Source organism: Bombina bombina, chromosome 2 (assembly GCF_027579735.1).
Source record: "Bombina bombina isolate aBomBom1 chromosome 2, aBomBom1.pri, whole genome shotgun sequence".
In the NCBI taxonomy this organism is placed as follows: Eukaryota; Metazoa; Chordata; class Amphibia; order Anura; family Bombinatoridae; genus Bombina; species Bombina bombina.
The window spans coordinates 660289993-660307672 of record NC_069500.1 but is presented as its reverse complement, the minus strand read 5'-3'; the positions used below and the strand labels follow the sequence as shown (position 1 = coordinate 660307672).

Sequence of the window (17680 nt, the reverse complement as noted above, 5' to 3'; positions counted from 1 at the left end):
ACTGCTCTGTGAACAGTAAAAATGTTCATTCTAAATTTGCAATTTTAAATATTTATTTTTTTTTGTCACTGATTCATCTTTAAATATCTTAGCTTTACTTACTGATTTATGTATGTATATATATATATATATATATATATATATATATATATATATATATATATATATATATATATATAGTGTGTGTGTATATAGATCAATTTCTAAAAGATGAATGAGTACATTTATGTACTGCATGTTTGTACTTATGTATTTATAAATATGTTTGTTCATATAAATAGATAGATATAGATAGATAGATAGATAGATAGATAGATAGATAAAGATATATCAGCAGGCTGCACCTGTAGTTTTTTTGGATGGCTCTTTGCTAGCACCCTGGGGTTGGCTATATTGGTGAGAGGGAGAAGAATACCTAAGAGAATACTAAAGATTGCATAAAGTGATACCAGCAGAAATATGGTTGTTGGAAATGGCTTACCAATAATCATAGTTATAAAGCAGTTGTATCCAAACAATAGGGACTCAATAGTAACCACTAATATGTCAAATCCATGAGATGCAGTTCTATAGCCGCTTGAAATAATCACTATTAATTCCCTCATATCCCTGTATTGTGTGTATGCCCATACTGCTAACTGCCAATATAAAGCAGTCCGGTAAACAACTATATGCATATTATTAGCTGCCAAAATATTAACCTATGTGAATACTACACGGTTGATTTAACTTTACATTAAACTTTACATTAAGCTACCATACAACCAAGGGAATATTTATTCACCTTGATCACAAATGATCCGTGTGGTCTGAGTTGATTCAAATAACACAATAACTTGTGAATATCAGCATTTGAGCTATATAAATACCAGTTGTTAGTGTTAATCTCTTGAATAACCTAACATTCATAAGGCCATTCACATAACAGCCAAGAGATAACCCTTCAGTGAGGACAAACAGCATTTCACTCTCAATTATATTAAATTTACTACCATTTTTAATTTTTAAACTTTCAATAAAAGTTATGTTTTAAACTAATTGCCAGCCTCACACAAGTCTGGTACAGAGTGCTATTTAGGCATCACTTTCTCTGGAACTCTTTTCAAATTTTCTTATTTTATATATATATTTCAAACACTTTCTGGCTCCACAGATCTAGAATTTGGGATTTCGAGCAATATATTACATTTAATTATTTGTTAGATACTCAATTCAATTAAATACGTTTTCCTTCTCTGGATGCATATGTACTGATGTGTGGAACAAGATATGCTCAATGCTAATTTCGTGTAAAATCTTTATTTATTAGTTTGGAATAAAAATGTATATATATTATAATTTCTAACAACAATGTGCAATCCCTCTTTATGACCATATAAGCATACATTGTAATGAAAGCTTAGCCAACACGTATGGATTTGCCAGATATGTGCAATACTGTTGTTCAAGAGCAATTTTCAATAAAAATAGTACCTATATGGATTCACAATTGAATTGAAATAAATGCAATATTTAAAAAAATAATATATATATATATACAATTTATTAACGCTTCAGTTAACAGCATATGAGATGATAGTGACATAAAATAGTATTCTATACATTCCTTGTGTTGCCGGATATTTTACGCAATGTCCTGAACTGAGCACAGTAATTGCATTGAAAATCAACACAAATAAAAAATGTTTTAACAGTGAATCATTCTCCTATTTGTAAAAGGAATATAATAAAAAAATGGCATCCACAGAATTCATTTCTGTCGATGCCAATTTCTTATTAAGTTCCTTTTATTAAAATGTTGCATGAAATATGTATTCTGCTTTTCTTACAACACATTTACAGTACAGTATAAAGTGCATACAGAATATAGCCATTTCATTAGTCGCTTTTGGGAAATCTTCCATTCTGTCCCTGAAATGTTGCACTAATAAAATAGTTTAGGGAAAATGATGTATTATGAACCTACCTACTAAAGCAAATAGGAAAGAATCCTTTAGCACCAAGAAAGTGTTGCAGACAAGCTTTCCTTTATATTCTGAAACAGAAATAACAAACCCAGCTAAATATTTGTAAGTAGGACTGGCAGAGCTGGGTTCATACGGAAAAGAAGATCATTTCCGAATCCTCACCAGGTGTAAGATTATTCCACCTGCCCTAAAAATCATTGCATATCTGAGAGAAAACATAGTCATATATTGTGCAAAAATTTAAAGGGACATTAAACCCATTTTTTTTTCTTTCATGATTCAGACAGAGAATGCAATTTTAAACCACACTCCAATTTACTTATTTTTATAGAATTTGGATATCCTTTCGATATCCTTTGCTGAAGAAATAGCAATGCACATGGGCGAGTCAATCACATGTGGCATCTATGTGCAGCCACCAATCAGCAGCTACTGAGCCTATCTACATATGCTTTTCAGGAAAGAATATCAAGAGAATTAAGCAAATTAGATAATAGAAGTAAATTAGACAGTTGTTTAAAATTTTATTCTCTAGCTGAATCATGAAAGATTTTTTGGGGGTTTAATGTCCCTTTAATAAGTTTTCAAATACAAGTGTGTTGAGAAATAGAGGGAGTAGATCCCATCCTTGGCAACCGGGTTTTCCTATAGGCGGATTATTTACACAATATTATTATAGTCCATCAAACCATTTTCGTTGTTTTGGAGTGATATAATGCATAATTTATTAGAGAGACTTTAGCTATTCAACCCTGGACCTAACCATATCCTATTCCAATCCATATGATTTTTTTTAAAAAAAGCATCCACATGATTTTATTTAAAAAAAAATCTGACTTTAAATATTACTCATTATTAAAAATCTCCAAAAGGCATTATTGTTGTTTGGATGCTATCTGGAGAAGTTAAGGTTTATTAAGAGACAATTAGTGAGCACTTAATGTTAACAGATTGAAACATAAATATACAACCGAGTTATTAGATACATAATAGGCAGTTACCAGACACTTAGCTATGCTGATGTAACAAGCAGGGAAAGCTGAACAAACTGACCTTGTCACTAAAAATACAGTAGTTCAATGTGCAGAAATACACCCTCATCTTCTGTTAATGTTCTTCTGTTGTCAATAGACTTCCGTGAATCAAAAAGCAGCAGCACCACAAGACACGTGACATAAGGATCCTGGCAGCGTGCACCTTGATATTTGGCAGTAAGTGCTGAGCCATTCCTCGTGTCAATAGACTTCCCACAGCCAGTGCTATGGTGGTTACTCCCTCAGTGCTCCTTACATTTCTTGGGGTAGTGGCTCCAACCAATCATCTCCCTGTAGTTATTACTGGACATTCCAAGACCAATGCACATGCAAAAATAATCTTCAGAAACGCTATCTGGGAGAACACATACATTACATCCACTCCAACTTTTGAAGCACAGATTAACACTCACGCGTTGTGCATGGCGCCCAGCAATAACAATATATGGAGCCTATAAAACTGTGAGGGGGAGTACATGATACTAGAGAAATAGAGTTTGTACAGAATATCAATAGTAATGCAATGTGTACTGCAGTCAGTAGTCAATTTCAGCGTCCCCATTGTTAATTCTCAAGTATTAACCGAATCTTTCAACCAGGGTTTATCACCAGGTCATTCTGCAGTTGTTAAAATGGTAATGCCTATGTCACTATAAATGCATCATGTATGTTAAAGCCCCAGTGCATTGGACATTAAATACATATATTCTGCATAACATGATGCAATCAGAGTAGTTAGCCCTGAGAATAATATGCATTTTTAAATTAGATTACTTGTTTAAATACAGAGTTTCCTAGGTTGAAAAACATGTTATACTCTGCCGAGGCCTGTTAGGAACAGGTAAAATAATTCTCATAAAGTGACAGTTTCACAAGGTTTAGTGTCCCTTTAACATTAGCACCATTGGCATAATTAATCTACAACATTAAATGGAACACAGCTACTCTAATATGGTGTTGGGTGTCAGATTTTCTGGACAATACTGTATATATGTGTAGGTATTTGAATATTGTCTGCAGTGAGATTGCAAGGCTCTGTATCTGTCTTTTTGTCAAGTAGGAAAATAAGTGTGCGGATGGGAATTAGTAATGTTTGTATTTAGCCATAGTTTTGATTGACATTCTAAATCTTGTTTTCAAGTTACTATTTTATGAACCATATAGTAAAATTGCATATGATTTGGGAGTTGTATATGGATAATATGGTACAATTTCCATTTTCTACAAACCTTGAAAACTGGAATTGTAACAGCTGAGTAGTTTTGAGACTATCAGTGATTCCAGTTTTAATAATTCTATGTGGACCTGTTAACAGTTCTTCAGGAACATGTTGTGATATTGCTCTTAGATATCATTTTTTGGTGATTTTCAGAATTTACAAATTAAACTGATTTGTAGATTTTTGCAGAATTTAAAATTAGATCGTTATGCTGCTTATGCTTTTTTAAAGAGCCACTAAATACAGTAATGACATAAGTAACAAGTGCATAATAAAAAAGACAATGCAATAACATCTGAGTTTCGAATAAGCATTTTTATTTGTCAAATTTATTTTTTCCTCCCATTTTCCAGCTCCCTGTATCATGTGGCAGACATTAGCCAATCAAAGACTAGTATATACATGTACCCTGTGAACTTGTGCACATGCCTAGTAGGAGCTAGTGCTGTAGAAAGTATGTATACAGAAAGCCTGTGCAACATTTGATAATGGAAGTTAATTGGAAATCTCTAAAAACTGATTCATTCATGAAACTTTATTTTGACTTTAGTCTCCCTTTTAAAAAGTTTTAAGTATTGGTTCATTTGTTTACTACTGTTTAACCAAAACTTTTTTGTCCCTTCATATTTTCACATGATTTCCATGTCACACTATGGTCCTAGCAATTATCAAAAGTTTGCAGTATCAGATGTGAAAAAACAGACTAACACTTGCAGAGGCTCCTCTCTGGAATGATTTAAAATGGCCTTTCTCTCGGCTAGATTTAGAGTTTTGTCGGTAACAACCCGCGTAGCTAACGCTGGCTTTTTTCTGGCCGCACCTTTAAAATAACTCTGGTATTGAGAGTCCACAGAATGGCTGCGTTAGGTTCCAAAAAAGGAGCGTAGAGCATATTTAACGCAACTTCAACTCTCAATACCAGAGTTGCTTACGGACGCAGCCAGCCTCAAAAACGTGCTCGTGCACGATTCCCCCATAGAAAACAATGGGGCTGTTTGAGCTGAAAAAAAACCTAACACCTGCAAAAAAGCCGCGTTCAGCTCCTAACGCAGCCCCATTGTTGTCTATGGGGAAACAGTTCCTACGTCTGCACCTAACACTCTAGCATGTACCCAGAGTCTAAACACCCCTAACCTTACACTTATTAACCCCTAATCTGCCGCCCCCGCTATCGCTGACCCCTGCATATTATTATTAACCCCTAATCTGCCGCTCCGTAAACCGCCGCTACTTACATTATCCCTATGTACCCCTAATCTGCTGCCCCTAACACCGCTGACCCCTATATTATATTTATTAACCCCTAATCTGCCCCCCACAACGTCGCCTCCACCTGCCTACACTTATTAACCCCTAATCTGCCGAGCGGACCGCACCGCTATTATAATAAAGTTATTAACCCCTAATCCGCCTCACTAACCCTATAATAAATAGTATTAACCCCTAATCTGCCCTCCCTAACATCGCCGACACCTAACTTCAAACATTAACCCCTAATCTGCCGACTGGAGCTCACCGCTATTCTAATAAATGTATTAACCCCTAAAGCTAAGTCTAACACTAACACCCCCCTAATGTAAATATAATTTAAATCTAACGAAATTAATTAACTCTTATTAAATAAATTATTCCTATTTAAAGCTAAATACTTACCTGTAAAATAAATCCTAATATAGCTACAATATAAATTATAATTATATTATAGCTATTTTAGGATTAATATTTATTTTACAGGTAACTTTGTATTTATTTTAACCAGGTACAATAGCTATTAAATAGTTAAGAACTATTTAATAGCTAAAATAGTTAAAATAATTACAAATTTACCTGTAAAATAAATCCTAACCTAAGTTACAATTAAACCGAACACTACACTATCAATAAATAAATTAAATAAAATACCTACAATTACACCTAACACTACACTATCAATAAATGAATTAAATACAATATCTACAAATAAATACAATTAAATAAACTAACTAAAGTACAAAAAATAAAAAAGAACTAAGTTACAAAAAATAAAAAAATATTTACAAACATAAGAAAAATATTACAACAATTTTAAACTAATTACACCTACTCTAAGCCCCCTAATAAAATAACAAAGCCCCCCAAAATAAAAAATGCCCTACCCTATTCTAAATTACAAAAGTTCAAAGCTCTTTTACCTTACCAGCCCTGAACAGGGCTCTTTGCGGGGCATGCCCCAAGAAATTCAGCTCTTTTTCCTGTAAAAAAACACATACAATACCCCCCCCCAACATTACAACCCACCACCCACATACCCCTAATCTAACCCAAACCCCCCTTAAATAAACCTAACACTAAGCCCCTGAAGATCTTCCTACCTTGTCTTCACCTCACCGGGTATCACACCGATCCGTCCTGGCTCTGATATCTTCATCCAACCCAAGCGGGGGCTAGACATCCATCATCCGACTGCTGAAGAAGTCCAGAAGAGGGTCCAAAGTCTTCATCCTATCCGGGAAGAAGAGTAGATCCGGACCGGTAACCATCTTCTTCCAAGCGGCATCTTCTATCTTCATCCGATGAGGACCGGCTCCATCGTGAAGACCTCCAGCACGGACCCATCTTCTTGCGACGACGACTTCCCGACGAATGACGGTTCCTTTAAGGGACGTCATCCAAGATGGCGTCCCTCGAATTCCGATTGGCTGATAGGATTCTATCAGCCAATCGGAATTAAGGTAGGAAAATTCTGATTGGCTGATGGAATCAGCCAATCAGAATCAAGTTCAATCCGATTGGCTGATCCGATCAGCCAATCAGATTGAGCTCGCATTCTATTGGCTGTTCCGATCAGCCAATAGAATGCGAGCTCAATTTGATTGGCTGATCGGATCAGCCAATCGGATTGAACTTGATTCTGATTGGCTGATTCCATCAGCCAATCAGAATTTTCCAACCTTAATTCCGATTGGCTGATAGAATCCTATCAGCCAATCGGAATTCGAGGGACGCCATCTTGGATGACGTCCCTTAAAGGAACCGTCATTCGTTGGGAAGTCGTCGTCGGAAGATGATGGGTCCGCGCTGGAGGTCTTCATGATGGAGCCGGTCCTCATCGGATGAAGATAGAAGATGCCGCTTGGAAGAAGATGGTTGCCGGTCCGGATCTGCTCTTCTTCCCGGATAGCATGAAGACTTTGGACCCTCTTCTGGACTTCTTCAGCCGTCGGATGATGGATGTCTAGCCCCCGCTTGGGTTGGATGAAGATATCGGAGCCAGGACGGATCGGTGTGATACCCGGTGAGGTGAAGACAAGGTAGGAAGATCTTCAGGGGCTTAGTGTTAGGTTTATTTAAGGGGGGTTTGGGTTAGATTAGGGGTATGTGGGTGGTGGGTTGTAATGTTGGGGGGGGGGGCGTATTGTATGTGTTTTTTTACAGGAAAAAGAGCTGAATTTCTTGGGGCATGCCCCGCAAAGAGCCCTGTTCAGGGCTGGTAAGGTAAAAGAGCTTTGAACTTTTTTAATTTAGAATAGGGTAGGGCATTTTTTATTTTGGGGGGCTTTGTTATTTTATTAGGGGGCTTAGAGTAGGTGTAATTAGTTTAAAATTGTTATAATATTTTTCTTATGTTTGTAAATATTTTTTTATTTTTTGTAATTTAGTTCTTTTTTATTTTTTGTACTTTAGTTAGTTTATTTAATTGTAGTTATTTGTAGATATTGTATTTAAATAATTTATTGATAGTGTAGTGTTAGGTTTAATTGTAGGTAATTGTAGGTATTTTATTTAATTAATTTATTGATAGTGTAGTGTTAGGTTTAATTGTAACTTAGGTTAGGATTTATTTTACAGGTAAATTTGTAATTATTTTAACTATTTTAGCTATTAAATAGTTCTTAACTATTTAATAGCTATTGTACCTGGTTAAAATAAATACAAAGTTACCTGTAAAATAAATATTAATCCTAAAATAGCTATAATATAAATATAATTTATATTGTAGCTATATTAGGATTTATTTTACAGGTAAGTATTTAGCTTTAAATAGGAATAATTTATTTAATAAGAGTTAATTAATTTCGTTAGATTTAAATTATATTTAATTTAGGGGGGTGTTAGTGTTAGGGTTAGACTTAGCTTTAGGGGTTAATACATTTATTAGAATAGCGGTGAGCTCCAGTCGGCAGATTAGGGGTTAATGTTTGAAGTTAGGTGTCGGCGATGTTAGGGAGGGCAGATTAGGGGTTAATACTATTTATTATAGGGTTAGTGAGGCGGATTAGGGGTTAATAACTTTATTATAATAGCGGTGCGGTCCGCTCGGCAGATTAGGGGTTAATAAGTGTAGGCAGGTAGAGGCGACGTTGTGGGGGGCAGATTAGGGGTTAATAAATATAATATAGGGGTCGGCGGTGTTAGGGGCAGCAGATTAGGTGTACATAGCTATAATGTAGCTGGCGGCGGCGTGCGGACGGCAGATTAGGTGTTAATAAGTGTAGGTAGCTGGCGGCGACGTTGTGGGGGGCAGATTAGGGGTTAATAAATATAATATAGGGGTCGGCGGTGTTAGGGGCAGCAGATTAGGGGTACATAAGGATAACGTAGGTGGCGGTCGGCAGATTAGGGGTTAAAAAAATTTAATCGAGTGTCGGCGATATGGGGGGGCCTCGGTTTAGGGGTACATAGGTAGTTTATGTGTGTTAGTGTACTTTAGAGCACAGTAGTTAAGAGCTTTATAAACTGGCGTTAGCCCAGAAAGCTCTTAACTACTGACTTTTTTCTGCGGCTGGAGTTTTGTCGTTAGAATTCTAACGCTCACTTCAGCCACGACTCTAAATACCGGAGTTAGAAAGATCCCATTGAAAAGATAGGATACGCAATTGACGTAAGGGGATCTGCAGTATGGAAAAGTTGCGGCTGAAAAGTGAGCGTTAGACCCTTTCTTGACTGACTCCAAATACCGGCGGTAGCCTAAAACCAGCGTTAGGAGCATCTAACGCTGGTTTTCACGGCTACCGCCAAACTCTAAATCTAGGCCTCTGGAAGTTGTAAGGTTCTTCCATAGAAAGTACTGTAGCTTGGTGGAAAGAGAAGTTTCACTAGGGAGAGTGAAGTTAGCAAGGAGCAACAAGCACACTTTAAGAGTAATTCCAGGTAGGCTAATTGAAGCTTAGGAGTGTGCACATCTTTAGCACTCTATGACAGATGTGTTTGCAACTGTTAATAACATTGCTATAAATATTGTTGCAAACATTACTGCCAAATGGTTAAAGAAACATGCACACAAAGGATACCAAGAGAACTAAGCAAAATTGAATATATAGGGCAAGATTTATCAAGGGGTCTTAGCCCCATCAGTTGCAGGTTTGCACGAGCGAGCTTGCAGTCGAGATTTTAGAAGCAGCGGTCATCAGACTTATGCTTCTCAACCCTATTCTCCACCTGTTATGTGGGGATATCAATCTCCTCAGACTTTTCCAACCATGTAGATTGACAACCCCTGCCCATTTTGAATGACTGCGCACAAGCAGGGAGCAGGGTTGCACACATGACTGCATGTGTGCAATAATAAATGCTGGCAGTGAATTGCTGCCTGCCAGAGGCGATGAAGGAGACAGGGGTGAGGATGTACGCCCCTGTCTGCCAGTAGTATGATAAATCTAGCTCATAGTATCTTACAATTGCCTATTTTATGTAGGCATTTTGACACAAGCTTGCCACCTTTTGGTTTAAGAAGAAACAAAATAATAAAAATAATAATAATAATAATAATAATAATAATAATAATTAAAAAAACCAGCAAGAACTGCTGGGGAAAATGTTAAAGAATATGTCAGACTTGGCAGAGATATTTCAACCACTCCCATGGAACATCCATGTTCAGTCACTAGCAGAGATTGTAGGAAACTCATATTACTTATTATTTATATTTTATAAAAACAAATTTCACCATGTTTTTTTTTTTTTTTTTTTTTTTTTAATGCAGCTTAGTTTTATTATGATTTCTACTATATGTCTTAGATAGTTAAGATTTTTAATCTTAAGTAAATTATACTACATTTTACTGCATAGTTTGCTTTGAATAATTTATTTATCTGTTTTATACAACTTTTTAAATTATGATTGTTTTGTATTCATCACCTTCAAATGCTTAAAACAGGGAACATCCCTTTGTGAGGCACACTCTTCTTAAAGGGACATTAAACACTAAATACATGCTAGATAGAATGATGCATTCAAAGAAAAGATTAGTCCATGACTAACATGTAGATGTATTTTTTAAAGTTTCATTAGTTGTTGGTTAAAAAAGATTGTAAGTGCAACTGGAGCCAAGTCCGCCACGGGGGGGGAGGGGCCAGCAGATGCTATCTGAATCTGATTGGGCCCTTTAGTTCCACAACCGCATCTGACTGTCCAGGCGGCAAAACAACTGTGAGAAGGCATCTAAAAAAATCTCCTCAGAGAGCGACCCATTCATGGCCCCCAAGAAGGTAAGGAGCATACCTCCTTCTGTTAGGTTAGGAAAACAATCCTTGAGCCTATAGAAGACCACGCCAGAATCTACACAGCTGTTACCGCCGGAGTAAAGAGCCAACGGAGAAGAAAATTGCAGTGGTAGTTGCAGTAGTGGTAAGAGGTCTCCCACCGCAACTCTTGGGGCGCTGAAGTCCCCGGAAACATTGGAAGACATCACGATGGGTGAGTCCTAATGTCACCACTCATAGAGTGGACTGTTTACTCCATCTTGGGCACTAACTGCCTGTGTACAAATAGGAGCTGGAGTAACAGACACTCCGGTTCCTTGAGCCTAGCCAAAAGCTAGCATAGTAACAGGACTGCTGTAGGGGTAGGAGGAGTTAAGTCCCCGGTCCCCTGAGAGTATAATTGGTTACTTATGTCTTATGCTTAATGTGCTCTGGCTGCAAACAACTTCCCTTTGATGATATGTGTTTGGACTCTCTCTGTGTAAAGGTGGGTGACGATAATTATAAATAGTATAACTCAGGCACATTCCCATTGGATTTTTCTCTCCTTTTTATATAAATCAATCAAATAGTTGAGCTCACTAGGAGTAGCTAATAGGGGACGCTACAATATATGGATGAAAAATACTATCAAGCCTAAACCAACTAATGTGGCAATAATCTGCATACCAAGAAATAAAAACAAATATTATAAAAATATATATATAAATAAAAGATGATAATATCCGATAATAATAAAGTCCAATGGAACGTAGGTATAAAAGAATCTTCTCTGATGAGAGGGTCAGCTGCACTCCTCTTCACACTCACAGTGGTGCACATATTCTGTTAACTATCTCCTTTCTAAGAGACAAGTAAAAGCAGATGTGCCGGGACCATGCTCTGCTTTATGTCAATGGGGCAGGTGATATAAGTTTTGTGCCTCCACAAGGCAAGTATGTATACATACACACATACTGTGTGTGTGTGTGTGTGTGGGGGGGCATCACTTTATTCTCGGACCCAGGCAGCACAATGTCTTGAGCCGGCCCTGCCCAAGCAATATAAAAGGGGTGCGAGGTAAATGATTTGTCTGCTTTTGTAACCATGTACACACCCACAGAACCACCACTGCTTACACACCTAGTTTATAAGACTATGTGGATAGATTACAAGTGGAGCTATAATCTAGTGGCTGGTTATTGCTACCACGAGCTCAGATGTGAGACTTCTGGTTAATTTTAAAAAGGTTCACCTATTGCCCCAAAAGTAAAGTGTGTAGTGCCTTTATTAAAATAAAATATTTTAGCATTTTCCCCCAAATAATAACTGCACAAAGCAGTTTTTAGGGGTTAAAGTAAGCGAGTGTGCACATATAAACTCATAAATATATATATATATTCATTTACATATATATTTTACATTTGCTGCCCATGCAATGGCATGAGAACGAGGCTTCCATTGGAGCCTATGGAAGTGCAATATCGTGAGCTCAAGGCTTCCGTGCAATGCAAACGAGACATATGGAATATTCCTAAAATCAGGACAACATAATGAATCTATTTAGACGTATTTTTCTTTAGGTACAGTTAGTTTGTATAAATGGTTATTTTTTAACAGTTTTTAGTATATTATTATTATATTTAGTCTATTGATTGTTATTTTATGTACCCATATATGGTATAAGAAATCCCTGTTGAAAAACTCTACATACTATGTATTAGTGACCTATAAAAAGAGCGGGTAATTATGTTGAAACCAATACTGAGCAAAAATGCCTATATTGCCTCTGTCATTTAAATGGTTGAAAAACTCTGTGCTTTAAAGGTAAATGACTAGATTATACTTCTGTATTACATATACAGGTGTATAGGTAAAATCCACACAATATATATATATATATATATATATATATATATATATATATATATATATATATATATATATATATATATATACAGGTAGCCCTCAGTTTACGCCGGGGTTAGGTTCCAGAAGGAATGGTTGTAAATCGAAACCGTTGTAAATTGAAACCCAGTTTATAATGTAAGTCAATTGGAAGTGAGGGAGTTGGGTTCCAGGCCCCTCTCAAAATTGTCATAAGTAACACCTAATACATTATTTTTAAAGCTTTGAAATGAAGACTTTAAATGCTAAACAGCATTATAAACCTAATAAAATAATCACACAACACATAATATATAATTAAACTAAGTTAAATTAACAAAAACATTTGCTAAACAGCATTATAACCTAATAAAATAATCACACAACACAGACTTCACTTGCATTTTTCTGCAAACGGTTCTTTCTAGGCATTCCAACCTGGACTGATTTATAGAAATCTGCTTGATAGCTCGGGTCTGGTTAAACTGATTCATTTCAGCTTGCTTGGCTTTGCTGCAACACAAGCGGACATCTCCACCTACTGGCTATTTTAATAAATGCACTGCTTCTCAATGCTTTTCAATAGCAGTTACATGACTGGAAAAAAAGGTTGTTATTCTGAAACAGTGTAAATTGAACCGTTGTAAAACGAGGGCCACCTGTATATATATATATATTTGTTTATGCACAATAAGGTTATACAGTATACATATACAGGGGTTGCAGAATTATTAGGCAAATGAGTATTTTGACCACATCATCCTCTTTATGCATGTTGTCTTACTCCAAGCTGTATAGGCTTGAAAGCCTACTACCAATTAAGCATATTAGGTGATGTGCATCTCTGTAATGAGAAGGGGTGTGGTCTAATGACATCAACACCCTATATCAGGTGTGCATAATTATTAGGCAACTTCCTTTCCTTTGGCAAAATGGGTCAAAAGAAGGACTTGACAGGCTCAGAAAAGTAAAAAATAGTGAGATATCTTGCAGAGGGATGCAGCACTCTTAAAATTGCAAAGCTTCTGAAGCGTGATCATCGAACAATGAGCGTTTCATTCAAAATAGTCAACAGGGTCGCAAGAAGCGTGTGGAAAAACCAAGGCGCAAAATAACTGCCCATGAACTGAGAAAAGTCAAGCGTGCAGCTGCCAAGATGCCACTTGCCACCAGTTTGGCCATATTTCAGAGCTGCAACATCACTGGAGTGCCCAAAAGCACAAGGTGTGCAATACTTAGAGACATGGCCAAGGTAAGAAAGGCTGAAAGACGACCACCACTGAACAAGACACACAAGCTGAAACGTCAAGACTGGGCCAAGAAATATCTCAAGACTGATTTTTCTAAGGTTTTATGGACTGATGAAATGAGAGTGAGTCTTGATGGGCCAGATGGATGGGCCCGTGGCTGGATTGGTAAAGGGCAGAGAGCTCCAGTCCGACTCAGACGCCAGCAAGGTGGAGGTGGAGTACTGGTTTGGGCTGGTATCATCAAAGATGAGCTTGTGGGGCCTTTTCGGGTTGAGGATGGAGTCAAGCTCAACTCCCAGTCCTACTGCCAGTTTCTGGAAGACACCTTCTTCAAGCAGTGGTACAGGAAGAAGTCTGCATCCTTCAAGAAAAACATGATTTTCATGCAGGAAAATGCTCCATCACACGCGTCCAAGTACTCCACAGCGTGGCTGGCAAGAAAGGGTATAAAAGAAGAAAATCTAATGACATGGCCTCCTTGTTCGTCTGGGGTTGTCATGTTCCTTGTTCAGAGGAGAATTGCCTGGTATTTCGGGGCTGGACTGACCTTACTTGGCAGGATCAGACTGATATACTTCAGGAAAGTTTTCTTCTGTGAAAAGCACACTGGTCTAAAAGAAGCTGCCTCCGGGTGGTAAATCGCCATAGAACAAGCCACTGAGCTGTTGTTCGTTCCTGGTAGAGCGCTTCTCTCTTTGTATGCAAATTATTATAACCCTGGGGAAGTCTTCCTATGGGTGATGGGGGAAACCAGACGTGGACTCCTTGCCCAGTGTGCTTAGAGGAATGTGGCTGCACCTCACTGACGAGGCCCATAGGAGGCCGAAACGATCGTCTGGGGTTGTCATGTTCCTTGTTCAGAGGAGAATTGCCTGCTATTTCGGGGCTGGACTGACCTTACTTGGCAGGATCAGACTGATATACTTCAGGAAAGTTTTCTTCTGTGAAAAGCACACTGGTCTAAAAGAAGCTGCTTCCAGGTGGTAAATCGCCATAGAACAAGCCACTGAGCTGTTGTTCGTTCCTGGTAGAGCGCTTCTCTCTTTGTATGCAAAAGCTCCTTGTTCACCTGATCTGAACCCCATTGAGAACCTGTGGTCTATCATCAAATGTGAGATTTACAAGGAGGGAAAACAGTACACCTCTCTGAACAGTGTCTGGGAGGCTGTGGTTGCTGCTGCACGCAATGTTGATGGTGAACAGATCAAAACACTGACAGAATCCATGGATGGCAGGCTTTTGAGTGTCCTTGCAAAGAAAGGTGGCTATATTGGTCACTGATTTGTTTTTCTTTTGTTTTTGAATGTCAGAAATGTATATTTGTGAATGTTGAGATGTTATATTGGTTTCACTGGTAAAAATAAATAATTGAAATGGGTATATATTTGTTTTTTGTTAAGTTGCCTAATAATTATGCACAGTAATAGTCACCTGCATACACAGATATCCCCCTAAAATAGCTATAACTAAAAACAAACTAAAAACTACTTCCAAAACTATTCAGCTTTGATATTAATGAGTTTTTTGGGTTCATTGAGAACATGGTTGTTGTTCAATAATAAAATTAATCCTCAAAAATACAACTTGCCTAATAATTCTGCACTCCCTGTATACTGTTGTATTTAATATAATACATATTTGTCTTTCAGGGTTGCGCAATTTGTATAAGCAGGCAAAACTAATATAACAAGGTGTTTTGGTTTATAAGGTTTGTAATTATTTCCAAAGAAAACAAACCTCAAACAAAGGATTTGTTTTTGCATTATCTTCTTTTGAATAACACAGGTAATGTCAAATTGTTTTTACTTCATTGTTTTTGGCATATTACTTGTGTGTTGTGTCTTACCACTTTTTCCCACAAGGAGCCTTATATAGCTTGTAATATACGTCTTTAGCAAAATGTTGTATATTTTGGGGAATTGTTCCATAAAACCTTCTATGATTTTGAAAATCGTACTCAATGGAAAAACAAAGAAACATATTGGGTCACATATGTTGCATAATTTTCAGCGCAACTGCTGAAACCCACGTCACCCGTAAGTTCACTTTGCACATCGGGTGAACCACATAACACACACTGCCATATAATATACTAGCGTAAGTAGGCCAAACTGGCGAGGTTTACAAATGTGCGCAATTACACATTTCTGGTGACGCCAGTAATTTACACCAGTATATTGCACTCGTAAGTTAAAAATAAAGAGTAGTTTTTTTATTTTGAATTCACACATAAAAATTGAAACCAAAAGAAATTAATAAACCAACACGCAAACCGACTGCAAGGGAAACATGGTGGGCAATCAGGGTGTGCATTGTCTGTCAAGTGTTTTAAGGCTGCAGGTGAGAGGTTGTGATGTTTGTGATTGGTTTGACACACTTTCAGAGGGCGGATAATGGTTTGATTAATTAAGTGGCCAGGAAAGGTTTAACTGTTTGATATGTGCAGCTGAAATGTATGTGAGTGCGCATGCGTTAGGTGTTTTTTAAGCCTTTCAGGGACTTACACTGCTTTTTTACTGTGCGCAAGGGTTGCTGCGCCTGCCCGTGTGTAACAAGCTGAAAATGGAGTAAAATATATCCATTCTGCACGCGTACATCCATGTTAGTCTATGGGAGTAAGAAATGTGCACGCCGTGAAAAATCTACTCACGTAACTTGTCTGTTGCGCAAGGTTTGTGATCGCACGATTTGAGAAAAAATGGCGATGCTGGTTTTTGCGCACGTCGCCAAGTATGTGATCAAGGTTATTGAGTTGATCTTTATGACCATGAAATGAAACTATGGTCTTAAAGGAACAAAAAGTCATTTATAAACATTTGTAATTTAGAGCATGCAATTTTAAATCACTTCCCAATTTATTTCTATTATTTTATTTACTTAATTTGTTTTGTATTCTTTGTAGAAAAGAATACCTAGCTAGGGTCAGGAGCAGCAATACATTACTGGGAACTAGCTGCTGATTGGTGGCTACACATATATACCCAGTGGCGGACCTAATGAACAAAGGGCCCTGGTGCAAGAATTTTTGTTGCCCCCCCCCCCCCCAAGACATCCTCCTGTACTCACCAGTTTTGGGATATGCACTGACTATATAAATAAATATTGATATCACATTTTGCCCTAGAAAATTATAAATAAATATACATTTATAGATCTATATAAAAAAAAAATAATATATATATATTTATCTATATATATTTACACACACACATAATTTTAAATATATATATATATATATATATATATATATATATATATATATATATATATATATATATATATATATATACGCACATACTATACAGTGGGGCAAAAAAGTATTTAGTCAGCCACCAATTGTGCAAGTTCTCACACTTAAGAAGATGAGAGAGGCCTGTAATTTTCATCATAGGTATACCTCAACTATGAGAGACAAAATGTAGAAACAAATCCAGACAATCACATTGTCTGATTTGGAAAGAATTTATTTGCAAATTATGGTGGAAAATAAGTATTTGGTCAATATCAAAAGTTCATCTCAATACTTTGTTATATATCCTTTGTTGGCAATGACAGAGGTGAAACGTTTTCTGTAAGTCTTCACAAGGTTGTCACACACTGTTGCTGGTATGTTGGCCCATTCCTGGATGCAGATCTCCTCTAGAGCAGTGATGTTTTGGGGCTGTCGCTGGGCAACATGGACTTACAACTCCCTCCAAAAGTTTTCTATGGGGTTGAGATCTGGAGACTGGTTAGGCCACTCCAGGACCTTGAAATGCTTCTTACGAAGCCACTCCTTCGTTGCCCCGGGCGGTGTGTTTGGGATCATTGTCATGCTGAAAGACCCAGCCACGTTTCATCTTCAATGCCCTTGCTGATGGAAGGAGGTTTGCACTCAAAATCT

The 17680-nt window shown here is 37.3% G+C and overlaps 1 long non-coding RNA gene across 1 annotated transcript in view; it reads left to right on the top strand.

The window, feature by feature from the left end:
- The window catches only part of LOC128647941 (uncharacterized), a 76412-nt gene that overhangs the window by 43417 nt on the left and 15315 nt on the right, over positions 1-17680 (top strand). The gene's annotated exons all lie outside the window — the stretch shown is intronic.